Source organism: Crassostrea angulata, chromosome 10 (genome assembly GCF_025612915.1).
Source record: "Crassostrea angulata isolate pt1a10 chromosome 10, ASM2561291v2, whole genome shotgun sequence".
NCBI lineage: Eukaryota > Metazoa > Mollusca > Bivalvia > Ostreida > Ostreidae > Magallana > Magallana angulata.
Genome location: NC_069120.1, coordinates 41,236,433 through 41,249,230, shown reverse-complemented (window position 1 = coordinate 41,249,230; position 12,798 = coordinate 41,236,433).

The window sequence follows — 12,798 nt, the reverse complement described above, 5'->3', positions numbered from 1 at the left end:
TTTTGCCTGCAGATGATTGAAGTCGCGGATCTCTTAACGATCCACTAATATGCATCAATTCTCACATCATGCAGGATTTTATGGACAGGTCTTTAAAGAAACCCAAATTAGAATGAACGTTTTCACCTCTGGGTGTGACGTACATTTATTTTGAACACCTTAATTACACCTGATACCGCTAGAACTTGGTTTATTATTAAATACATCATCTTTATCAAAGACATACAGGGAAGAGAGTTCTACAGAGTATGGGTTTTCGTACCCAATTACATGAATATGCGAGTTCTACCATATGAGGAAATACTGAAAATTATTATGTGAAACTCATAAGCCAATAAAGACCACATACAAATGACATTGCATAACACGCGAAAGATACGATTGGTAAAAATTTCATTGTAATTAACTCAAGAACTATTATTTTGTTTAATATTTGATAGAAAAAAAAAAGAAAAGAAAAACGCGAAAAATAATATATTGGGTTTCACTTTTGATGATAAAAAGAACGCAAAATTCCTTTAATTTTCATTGAAATAAAAAAAACTATATTAAAATAACTTGCATCTACTGAGTCTTAAAGCTTTAAAATTTGTTGCTGGGTTTCCCTTTTTAAAAGGTGGTGTTTAGACATGTTTAAAAACGTGCGTTATGCCGGTGTTGTATAGCAGTTTTTCCCCCATAGCTTCTCCCCCCGGAAAACCTACTATATAGTAGCCTTCCCCCTGGGGGGAAAAGCTACTATATAGTAGCTTTTCCCCCATAGTAGGGTTTCTCCCTCACGTTTTTGGTTCAGATTTTATAAAAAATATTGATGGAAATCCAGTAAGGATTAAAGTTAATGTTTCTACACTCCCAGGTTGCATACATGTACAACTGCATTCATCTACAAAGGCTAAGTTTCGTTTTGCCGATTTATTATTTTTATAGACTATGCTGAAAATTGAACATGTGTGTAATGGAATTACACATAAAACTTAATTTAGGTAATGAATTGAAAAAAAAATACTTGGTTTTACAAGTTATACACTAATATGCATAATTCTGTGTTCTGAAATTGTACTAAGCGAGAATCTTTCAAGAATTTTTTGATAAATCTATCAGACTGTCTGTCTGTTTTTGAAAATTTCATCCAGGGTAAACCTCTGTTTTAAAGAGATTTTGTTTCCAATGTTTCAGAGCCCGATTTTTAAAATCCTATTATAATGATTATAGTGCATATTTTTAAGGGTCCAATGTCTCATAAACGTCAAAATCATCATCAAAATCGGTCAAAAATTGACATTTTTCTTATCCGTTTACGTATGGGAAATATAGAGCGCATGCTTGAACAAAGGTATTTTTTGTTACTTATTAGTCTTGGCTATGTATATCTCTGATTAAAATAGTTTGTTTGTTCAAGCATGCGCTCTATGTTTTCTGAAAGAAAAACTGCTTGAAAACAAGCTGTTTTATGCTAAAATTGCAAAAATGGCGGGAAAAGGTTGTCTTTACGATGTCATATTTCTTAAATGTGAGCACTTGAATCAAAATGAACATTATGTATAAACATCACATATATATCTGTACAAAGAAAAAAAAAAGAACTGAAATAAAACGACGATGTTCATTTTGGGGGCCATCTATGGCGCCCATATCATATATAGTCCAAAGTTTACGAACAAATTTTTTTAAAAAGGTACGCAGGTAAATTCATTATTCTTCAAAACATTTAATCAATTCATAAGATGACTAATGATATAATAAATAACTAGATAAATAAATCAATAAACTTTTATTCATAAAAGGAGCAACCGAAAATCAAAAATAAATAAACAACCTAAGCGCATACATGTATACGACTTTTTTAACTTGTTAGTTGATTAGAAGACCAAGCTTATATTTAAAAAAAAAATAGGTCAGCTCATCACAATAGATGTGTTGGTTTTTTGGGGGGTTTGAGGGTTTTTTTTAATTACCCTTGTTTCATTGTTCGAAGAAATAATATGATACACAAGTAAATCTTTATTGCAAAAATATGAAAAAAATAGTAATATACGATTTTTAGGTAAGTGAATCGTATATCTTGGTTTATATGGCAACGTTTTCAAAATTGTATATTTATAAATCACGTTGCAAACTTAAAAGTAGAAAATTAGCAAATACTGAGTGTAAATATATACATAAGGTTAGTTCAGGCTCCATTTCACATTTTCCAAAGTAACCAGCAAAGATACCGACATTGTTCTGGTTGTGAAGACATTTCCTTTTTTTTAAACAAAATGTTTACATCATAAAATCTCGCGTTTCGTAAAAAATGTGCTAAAAATATGAATATGCGTAACTTTAAAACAAAATTGGAAATACTAACTTTTGACATGCTTTTAATATATAATCAATTAAAATACCCCTTACCCATGATTTAGAACCCCATCAATCAATATAAAACTAAAACATTTCAGTTCTCATCATATCATTGCACCCTGTCTCCCGTTTGATATTTAGAAGAAGAAATATATAATTGTTTTTAAGATCGTCAATTCGAACGGTATTAATTTAAAATCGATAGCCTTTTGGACGAAGGGAGAAATACATTTCCACTTTTTATTCCCTTCCTCTACAAAATTAAGTCAAGATTGTACAGTTAGTTCCCTCGTCGGAGCTTATACAGAGATGGTAATACATTGGAAAATTAAAGTTCCAAACCAGCGTATTTTTACTCAAATGTGTTCTCACGTGTTCATAACATCGAAGTCAAAACTGTAGATAGGCATCGATTAGATGAAAAAGATTCGAGGTATTCCGAAATCCGTGTAAAAGGTGTTCCAAAAGGGTGTAAAAACAGGAGAAATAAACGATGATGACACATGAATGTTATGGTGGCGCGTGCCTTAGTTCATATTTGGGGTTAAAAAACCATGAAATACTATTTTATTCTATGTATTAATAAATGCCATAATTATCCTTTTTTATGAGAAATTAATATCATATCAATTATTGCAAATTATTGCCACGAATGGTCCACCATATACATGGCCGGAATGTAAAAAAGGGGGGAAATCCACTATAAAGTAGGTTTTCCGTGGGGGTAATCTGGCTATAAAAAGGGGGAAAGCCCACAATATAGTAAGTTTTCCCTGGGGGAAAAACTGCTATATAGCCATTTTTCCGGGGGGGGGGGGGGGAAGAACTGCTATATAGCCATTTTTCGGGGGGAAAAGATGGCTAGGGGGAATAGGCACTATATAACACCAGGCTGAAGCTAGCAGCCACTAACAGCAGCCACTAAGACCGTAGAAGCTAGCAGCCAATAAGGAAATTCATCAAAGTACTGAGAGTACTCGAACAAAAGTTTTTATTTTACTTAATTATCGACATATTTTAATTAATATCAAAATGATTAATGCTCAATAATTTGTACGAGCATTGGCGACTTCCGAAGCAGTAAAGCTCGCCTGGATAAGAGTTATAAATGCGTCTTTGTTGGATAAAAATGAAATACGTTTATACGGGTCATAAGTTATGAAAATAATGTTATCCTAATGTGTAGTCTTATTGATACAAATAGAAAAACTATATACATCGTATAAAGAGATTAAAAATTAAAAAGACATCGTATTATTACAAATATGAGACAATAGAACACCCAGCATTGTGATTTTATTCTCATAAAAAAAATTATCATATGTAGCAGTCAAAAACAGCGAAAATCATCAGGTAAAATTGGGATTATTTTGTCTCAGCCATGTTTTGACGTGAACCTTCGAATACGTGAACCTTCGAATACAACATTGACAATGAAAAGGGTCGGGTTAGCTCACCCGAACTTTGTCATATTTTAGCATTTCACACTGCTATATGGGTGAGCGGCGGGCCATGATCTCTTTTATCTTTGAAGTGTGCATTAAACGGATACCAGGGCAGTGTAGGGGACCTATGGGGCTATTATTTCCCGGTGTCAAATTTGGGCTGTAGGGGTACCACCAAGTGGCTCCCAGGGGTTCTGGCTCATTTCAGGGGTTTATATCTCACTTAAGATCGACCACAAGAACTTGATAACACTGGGGTTAGGTAGAGGACCTCAAGAGGTATTCATAATAAGCGTTAGAGGGCACCTATGGCCCCTGCAAGGGTCGGTTTAGCTCACCCGAACTTTGTCATATTTTAGCATTTCACACTGCTATATGGGTTAGCGGCGGGCCATGATCTCTTTTATCTTTGAAGTGTGCATTAAACGGATACCAGGACAGTGTAGGGGACCTATAGGGTTATTATTTCCCGATCTCAAATTTGGGCTGTAGGGGTACCACCAAGTGGCTCCCAGGGGTTCTGGCTCATTTCAGGGGTTTATATCTCACTTGAGATCGACCACAAGAACTTGATAACACTGGGATTAGGTAGAGGACCTCAAGAGGTATTCATAATAAGCGTTAGAGGGCACCTATGACCCCTGCAAGGGTCGGTTTAGCTCACCCGAACTTTGTCATATTTTAGCATTTCACACTGCTATATGGGTTAGCGGTGGGCCATGATCTCTTTTATCTTTGAAGTGTGCATTAAACGGATACCAGGGCAGTGTAGGGGACCTATAGGGCTAATATTTCCCGATCTCAAATTTGGGCTGTAGGGGTACCACCAAGTGGCTCCCAGGGGTTCTGGCTCATTTCAGGGGTTTATATCTCACTTGAGATTGACCACAAGAACTTGATAACACTAGGATTAGGTAGAGGACCTCAATAGGTATTCATAATAAGCGAAAGAGGGCACCTATGACCCCTGCAAGGGTCCAGTAAGCTCACCCAAACTTTGTCATATTTTAGCATTTCATAATGATAATTTATAGGGGTTAAAAGTGGTCCATTATCTTCCTTATCTTTGAAGTGTGCATCAAACGAATAACAGGGTAGTGTAGGGGGCATATGGGGCTATCATTTCCAGGTCTCAGATTTGGGCTGTAGGGGTACCACCAAGTGGCTCCCAGGGGTTCTGGCTCATTTCAGGGGTTTTATATCTCACTTGAGATCGACCACAAGAACTTGATAACACTGGGATTAGGTAGAGGACCTCAAGAGGTATTCATATTAAGCGTTAGAGGGCACCTATGACCCCTGCAAGGGTCGGTTTAGCTCACCCGAACTTTGTCATATTTTAGCATTTCACACTGCTATATGGGTGAGCGGCGGGCCATGATCTCTTTTATCTTTGAAGTGTGCATTAAACGGATACCAGGGCAGTGTAGGGGACCTATGAGGCTATTATTTCCCGGTGTGAAATTTGGGCTGTAGGGGTACCACCAAGTGGCTCCCAGGGGTTCTGGCTCATTTCAGGGGTTTATATCTCACTTGAGATTGACCACAAGAACTTGATAACACTGGGATTAGGTAGAGGACCTCAAAAGGTATTCATAATAAGCGATAGAGGGCACCTATGACCCCTACAAGGGTCCAGTTAGCTCACCCAAACTTTGTCATATTTTAGCATTTCACAATGATAATTTATAGGGGTTAAAAGTGGTCCATTATCTTCCTTATCTTTGAAGTGTGCATCAAATGAATAACAGGGTAGTGTAGGGGGCATATGGGGCTATCATTTCCCGGTCTCAATTTTGGGCTGTAGGGGTACCACCAAGTGGCTCCCAGGGGTTCTGGCTCATTTCAGGGGTTTATATCTCACTTGAGATTGACCACAAGAACTTGATTACACTAGGATTAGGTAGAGGACCTCAAAAAGTATTCATAATAAGCGATAGAGGGCACCTATGACCCCTGCAAGGGTCCAGTTAGCTCACCCAAACTTTGTCATATTTTACCATTTCACAATGATAATCTATAGGGGTTAAAAGTGGTCCATTATCCTCCTTATCTTTGAAGTGTGCATCAAACGAATAACAGGGTAGTGTAGGGGGCATATGGGGCTATCATTTCCCGGTCTCAGATTTGGGCTGTAGGGGTACCACCAAGTGGCTCCCAGGGGTTCTGGCTCATTTCAGGGGTTTATATCTCACTTGAGATTGACCACAAGAACTTGATAACACTGGGATTAGGTAGAGGGCCTCAAGAGGTATTCATAATAAGCGTTAGAGGGCACCTATGACCCCTGCAAGGGTCGGTTTAACTCACCCGAACTTTGTCATATTTGAGCATTTCACACTGCTATATGGGTGAGCGGCGGGCCATGATCACTTTTATCTTTGAAGTGTGCATTAAACGGATACCAGGGCAGTGTAGGGGACCTATGGGGCTATTATTTCCCGGTCTCAAATTTGGGCTGTAGCGGTACCACTTCAAAGATAAGGAAGATAATGGGCCACTTTTAACCCCTATATCATTGTGAAATGCTAAAATATGACAAAGTTCGGGTGAGCTAACCGAACCCTTGTAGGAGTCATAGGTGCCCTCTAACGCTTATTATGAATACCTCTGGAGGTCCTCTACTTAATCCAAGTGTTTGCAAGTTCCTGTGGCCAATCTTAAGTGAGATATAAATCCCTGAAATGAGCCAGAACCCCTGGGAGCCACTTGGTGGTACCCCTACAGCCCAAATCTGAGACCGGGAAATATTAGCCCCATATGCCCCCTACACTACCCTGTTATTCGTTTGATGCACAAAGTTCGGGTGAGCTAACCGAACCCTTGTAGGAGTCATAGGTGCCCTCTAACGCTTATTATGAATACCTCTTGAGGTCCTCTACTTAATCCAAGTGTTTGCAAGTTCCTGTGGCCAATCTCAAGTGAGATATAAATCCCTGAAATGAGCCAGAACCCCTGGGAGCCACTTGGTGGTACCCCTACAGCCCAAATCTGAGACCGGGAAATATTAGCCCCATATGCCCCCTACACTACCCTGTTATTCGTTTGATGCACACTTCAAAGATAAGGAAGATAATGGGCCACTTTTAACCCCTATATCATTGTGAAATGCTAAAATATGACAAAGTTCGGGTGAGCTAACCGAACCCTTGTAGGGGTCATAGGTGCCCTCTAACGCTTATTATGAATACCTCTTGAGGTCCTCTACTTAATCCAAGTGTTTGCAAGTTCCTGTGGCCAATCTCAAGTGAGATATAAATCCCTGAAATGAGCCAGAACCCCTGGGAGCCACTTTGTGGTACCCCTACAGCCCAAATCTGAGACCGGGAAATATTAGCCCCATATGCCCCCTACACTACCCTGTTATTCGTTTGATGCACACTTCAAAGATAAGGAAGATAATGGGCCACTTTTAACCCCTATATCATTGTGAAATGCTAAAATATGACAAAGTTCGGGTGAGCTAACCGAACCCTTGTAGGGGTCATAGGTGCCCTCTAACGCTTATTATGAATACCTCTTGAGGTCCTCTACTTAATCCAAGTGTTTGCAAGTTCCTGTGGCCAATCTCAAGTGAGATATAAATCCCTGAAATGAGCCAGAACCCCTGGGAGCCACTTGGTGGTACCCCTACAGCCCAAATCTGAGACCGGGAAATATTAGCCCCATATGTCCCCTACACTACCCTGTTATTCGTTTGATGCACACTTCAAAGATAAGGAAGATAATGGGCCACATTTAACCCCTATATCATTGTGAAATGCCAAAATATGACAAAGTTCGGGTGAGCTAACCGAACCTTTGTAGGGGTCATAGGTGCCCTCTAACGCTTATTATGAATACCTCTTGAGGTCCTCTACTTAATCCAAGTGTTTGCAAGTTCCTGTGGCCAATCTCAAGTGAGATATAAATCCCTGAAATGAGCCAGAACCCCTGGGAGCCACTTGGTGGTACCCCTACAGCCCAAATCTGAGACCGGGAAATATTAGCCCCATATGCCCCCTACACTACCCTGTTATTCGTTTGATACACACTTCAAAGATAAGGAAGATAATGGGCCACTTTTAACCCCTATATCATTGTGAAATGCTAAAATATGACAAAGTTCGGGTGAGCTAACCGAACCCTTGTAGGAGTCATAGGTGCCCTCTAACGCTTATTATGAATACCTCTTGAGGTCCTCTACTTAATCCAAGTGTTTGCAAGTTCCTGTGGCCAATCTCAAGTGAGATATAAATCCCTGAAATGAGCCAGAACCCCTGGGAGCCACTTGGTGGTACCCCTACAGCCCAAATCTGAGACCGGGAAATATTAGCCCCATATGCCCCCTACACTACCCTGTTATTCGTTTGATACACACTTCAAAGATAAGGAAGATAATGGGCCACTTTTAACCCCTATATCATTGTGAAATGCTAAAATATGACAAAGTTCGGGTGAGCTAACCGAACCCTTGTAGGAGTCATAGGTGCCCTCTAACGCTTATTATGAATACCTCTTGAGGTCCTCTACTTAATCCAAGTGTTTGCAAGTTCCTGTGGCCAATCTCAAGTGAGATATAAATCCCTGAAATGAGCCAGAACCCCTTGGAGCCATTTGGTGGTACCCCTACAGCCCAAATCTGAGACCGGGAAATATTAGCCCCATATGCCCCCTACACTACCCTGTTATTCGTTTGATGCACACTTCAAAGATAAGGAAGATAATGGGCCACTTTTAACCCCTATATCATTGTGAAATGCTAAAATATGACAAAGTTCGGGTGAGCTAACCGAACCCTTGTAGGGGTCATAGGTGCCCTCTAACGCTTATTATGAATACCTCTTGAGGTCCTCTACTTAATCCAAGTGTTTGCAAGTTCCTGTGGCCAATCTCAAGTGAGATATAAATCCCTGAAATGAGCCAGAACCCCTTGGAGCCATTTGGTGGTACCCCTACAGCCCAAATCTGAGACCGGGAAATATTAGCCCCATATGCCCCCTACACTACCCTGTTATTCGTTTGATGCACACTTCAAAGATAAGGAAGATAATGGGCCACTTTTAACCCCTATATCATTGTGAAATGCTAAAATATGACAAAGTTCGGGTGAGCTAACCGAACCCTTGTAGGGGTCATAGGTGCCCTCTAACGCTTATTATGAATACCTCTTGAGGTCCTCTACTTAATCCAAGTGTTTGCAAGTTCCTGTGGCCAATCTCAAGTGAGATATAAATCCCTGAAATGAGCCAGAACCCCTGGGAGCCACTTGGTGGTACCCCTACAGCCCAAATCTGAGACCGGGAAATATTAGCCCCATATGCCCCTACACTACCCTGTTATTCGTTTGATGCACACTTCAAAGATAAGGAAGATAATGGGCCACTTTTAACCCCTATATCATTGTGAAATGCTAAAATATGACAAAGTTCGGGTGAGCTAACCGAACCCTTGTAGGGGTCATAGGTGCCCTCTAACGCTTATTATGAATACCTCTTGAGGTCCTCTACTTAATCCAAGTGTTTGCAAGTTCCTGTGGCCAATCTCAAGTGAGATATAAATCCCTGAAATGAGCCAGAACCCCTTGGAGCCACTTGGTGGTACCCCTACAGCCCAAATCTGAGACCGGGAAATATTAGCCCCATATGCCCCCTACACTACCCTGTTATTCGTTTGATGCACACTTCAAAGATAAGGAAGATAATGGGCCACTTTTAACCCCTATATCATTGTGAAATGCTAAAATATGACAAAGTTCGGGTGAGCTAACCGAACCCTTGTAGGGGTCATAGGTGCCCTCTAACGCTTATTATGAATACCTCTTGAGGTCCTCTACTTAATCCAAGTGTTTGCAAGTTCCTGTGGCCAATCTCAAGTGAGATATAAATCCCTGAAATGAGCCAGAACCCCTTGGAGCCATTTGGTGGTACCCCTACAGCCCAAATCTGAGACCGGGAAATATTAGCCCCATATGCCCCCTACACTACCCTGTTATTCGTTTGATGCACACTTCAAAGATAAGGAAGATAATGGGCCACTTTTAACCCCTATATCATTGTGAAATGCTAAAATATGACAAAGTTCGGGTGAGCTAACCGAACCCTTGTAGGGGTCATAGGTGCCCTCTAACGCTTATTATGAATACCTCTTGAGGTCCTCTACTTAATCCAAGTGTTTGCAAGTTCCTGTGGCCAATCTCAAGTGAGATATAAATCCCTGAAATGAGCCAGAACCCCTGGGAGCCACTTGGTGGTACCCCTACAGCCCAAATCTGAGACCGGGAAATATTAGCCCCATATGCCCCTACACTACCCTGTTATTCGTTTGATGCACACTTCAAAGATAAGGAAGATAATGGGCCACTTTTAACCCCTATATCATTGTGAAATGCTAAAATATGACAAAGTTCGGGTGAGCTAACCGAACCCTTGTAGGGGTCATAGGTGCCCTCTAACGCTTATTATGAATACCTCTTGAGGTCCTCTACTTAATCCAAGTGTTTGCAAGTTCCTGTGGCCAATCTCAAGTGAGATATAAATCCCTGAAATGAGCCAGAACCCCTTGGAGCCACTTGGTGGTACCCCTACAGCCCAAATCTGAGACCGGGAAATATTAGCCCCATATGCCCCCTACACTACCCTGTTATTCGTTTGATGCACACTTCAAAGATAAGGAAGATAATGGGCCACTTTTAACCCCTATATCATTGTGAAATGCTAAAATATGACAAAGTTCGGGTGAGCTAACCGAACCTTTGTAGGGGTCATAGGTGCCCTCTAACGCTTATTATGAATACCTCTTGAGGTCCTCTACTTAATCCAAGTGTTTGCAAGTTCCTGTGGCCAATCTCAAGTGAGATATAAATCCCTGAAATGAGCCAGAACCCCTGGGAGCCACTTGGTGGTACCCCTACAGCCCAAATCTGAGACCGGGAAATATTAGCCCCATATGCCCCCTACACTACCCTGTTATTCGTTTGATACACACTTCAAAGATAAGGAAGATAATGGGCCACTTTTAACCCCTATATCATTGTGAAATGCTAAAATATGACAAAGTTCGGGTGAGCTAACCGAACCCTTGTAGGAGTCATAGGTGCCCTCTAACGCTTATTATGAATACCTCTTGAGGTCCTCTACTTAATCCAAGTGTTTGCAAGTTCCTGTGGCCAATCTCAAGTGAGATATAAATCCCTGAAATGAGCCAGAACCCCTGGGAGCCACTTGGTGGTACCCCTACAGCCCAAATCTGAGACCGGGAAATATTAGCCCCATATGCCCCCTACACTACCCTGTTATTCGTTTGATACACACTTCAAAGATAAGGAAGATAATGGGCCACTTTTAACCCCTATATCATTGTGAAATGCTAAAATATGACAAAGTTCGGGTGAGCTAACCGAACCCTTGTAGGAGTCATAGGTGCCCTCTAACGCTTATTATGAATACCTCTTGAGGTCCTCTACTTAATCCAAGTGTTTGCAAGTTCCTGTGGCCAATCTCAAGTGAGATATAAATCCCTGAAATGAGCCAGAACCCCTTGGAGCCATTTGGTGGTACCCCTACAGCCCAAATCTGAGACCGGGAAATATTAGCCCCATATGCCCCCTACACTACCCTGTTATTCGTTTGATGCACACTTCAAAGATAAGGAAGATAATGGGCCACTTTTAACCCCTATATCATTGTGAAATGCTAAAATATGACAAAGTTCGGGTGAGCTAACCGAACCCTTGTAGGGGTCATAGGTGCCCTCTAACGCTTATTATGAATACCTCTTGAGGTCCTCTACTTAATCCAAGTGTTTGCAAGTTCCTGTGGCCAATCTCAAGTGAGATATAAATCCCTGAAATGAGCCAGAACCCCTTGGAGCCATTTGGTGGTACCCCTACAGCCCAAATCTGAGACCGGGAAATATTAGCCCCATATGCCCCCTACACTACCCTGTTATTCGTTTGATGCACACTTCAAAGATAAGGAAGATAATGGGCCACTTTTAACCCCTATATCATTGTGAAATGCTAAAATATGACAAAGTTCGGGTGAGCTAACCGAACCCTTGTAGGGGTCATAGGTGCCCTCTAACGCTTATTATGAATACCTCTTGAGGTCCTCTACTTAATCCAAGTGTTTGCAAGTTCCTGTGGCCAATCTCAAGTGAGATATAAATCCCTGAAATGAGCCAGAACCCCTGGGAGCCACTTGGTGGTACCCCTACAGCCCAAATCTGAGACCGGGAAATATTAGCCCCATATGCCCCTACACTACCCTGTTATTCGTTTGATGCACACTTCAAAGATAAGGAAGATAATGGGCCACTTTTAACCCCTATATCATTGTGAAATGCTAAAATATGACAAAGTTCGGGTGAGCTAACCGAACCCTTGTAGGGGTCATAGGTGCCCTCTAACGCTTATTATGAATACCTCTTGAGGTCCTCTACTTAATCCAAGTGTTTGCAAGTTCCTGTGGCCAATCTCAAGTGAGATATAAATCCCTGAAATGAGCCAGAACCCCTTGGAGCCACTTGGTGGTACCCCTACAGCCCAAATCTGAGACCGGGAAATATTAGCCCCATATGCCCCCTACACTACCCTGTTATTCGTTTGATGCACACTTCAAAGATAAGGAAGATAATGGGCCACTTTTAACCCCTATATCATTGTGAAATGCTAAAATATGACAAAGTTCGGGTGAGCTAACCGAACCCTTGTAGGGGTCATAGGTGCCCTCTAACGCTTATTATGAATACCTCTTGAGGTCCTCTACTTAATCCAAGTGTTTGCAAGTTCCTGTGGCCAATCTCAAGTGAGATATAAATCCCTGAAATGAGCCAGAACCCCTTGGAGCCATTTGGTGGTACCCCTACAGCCCAAATCTGAGACCGGGAAATATTAGCCCCATATGCCCCCTACACTACCCTGTTATTCGTTTGATGCACACTTCAAAGATAAGGAAGATAATGGGCCACTTTTAACCCCTATATCATTGTGAAATGCTAAAATATGACAAAGTTCGGGTGAGCTAACCGAACC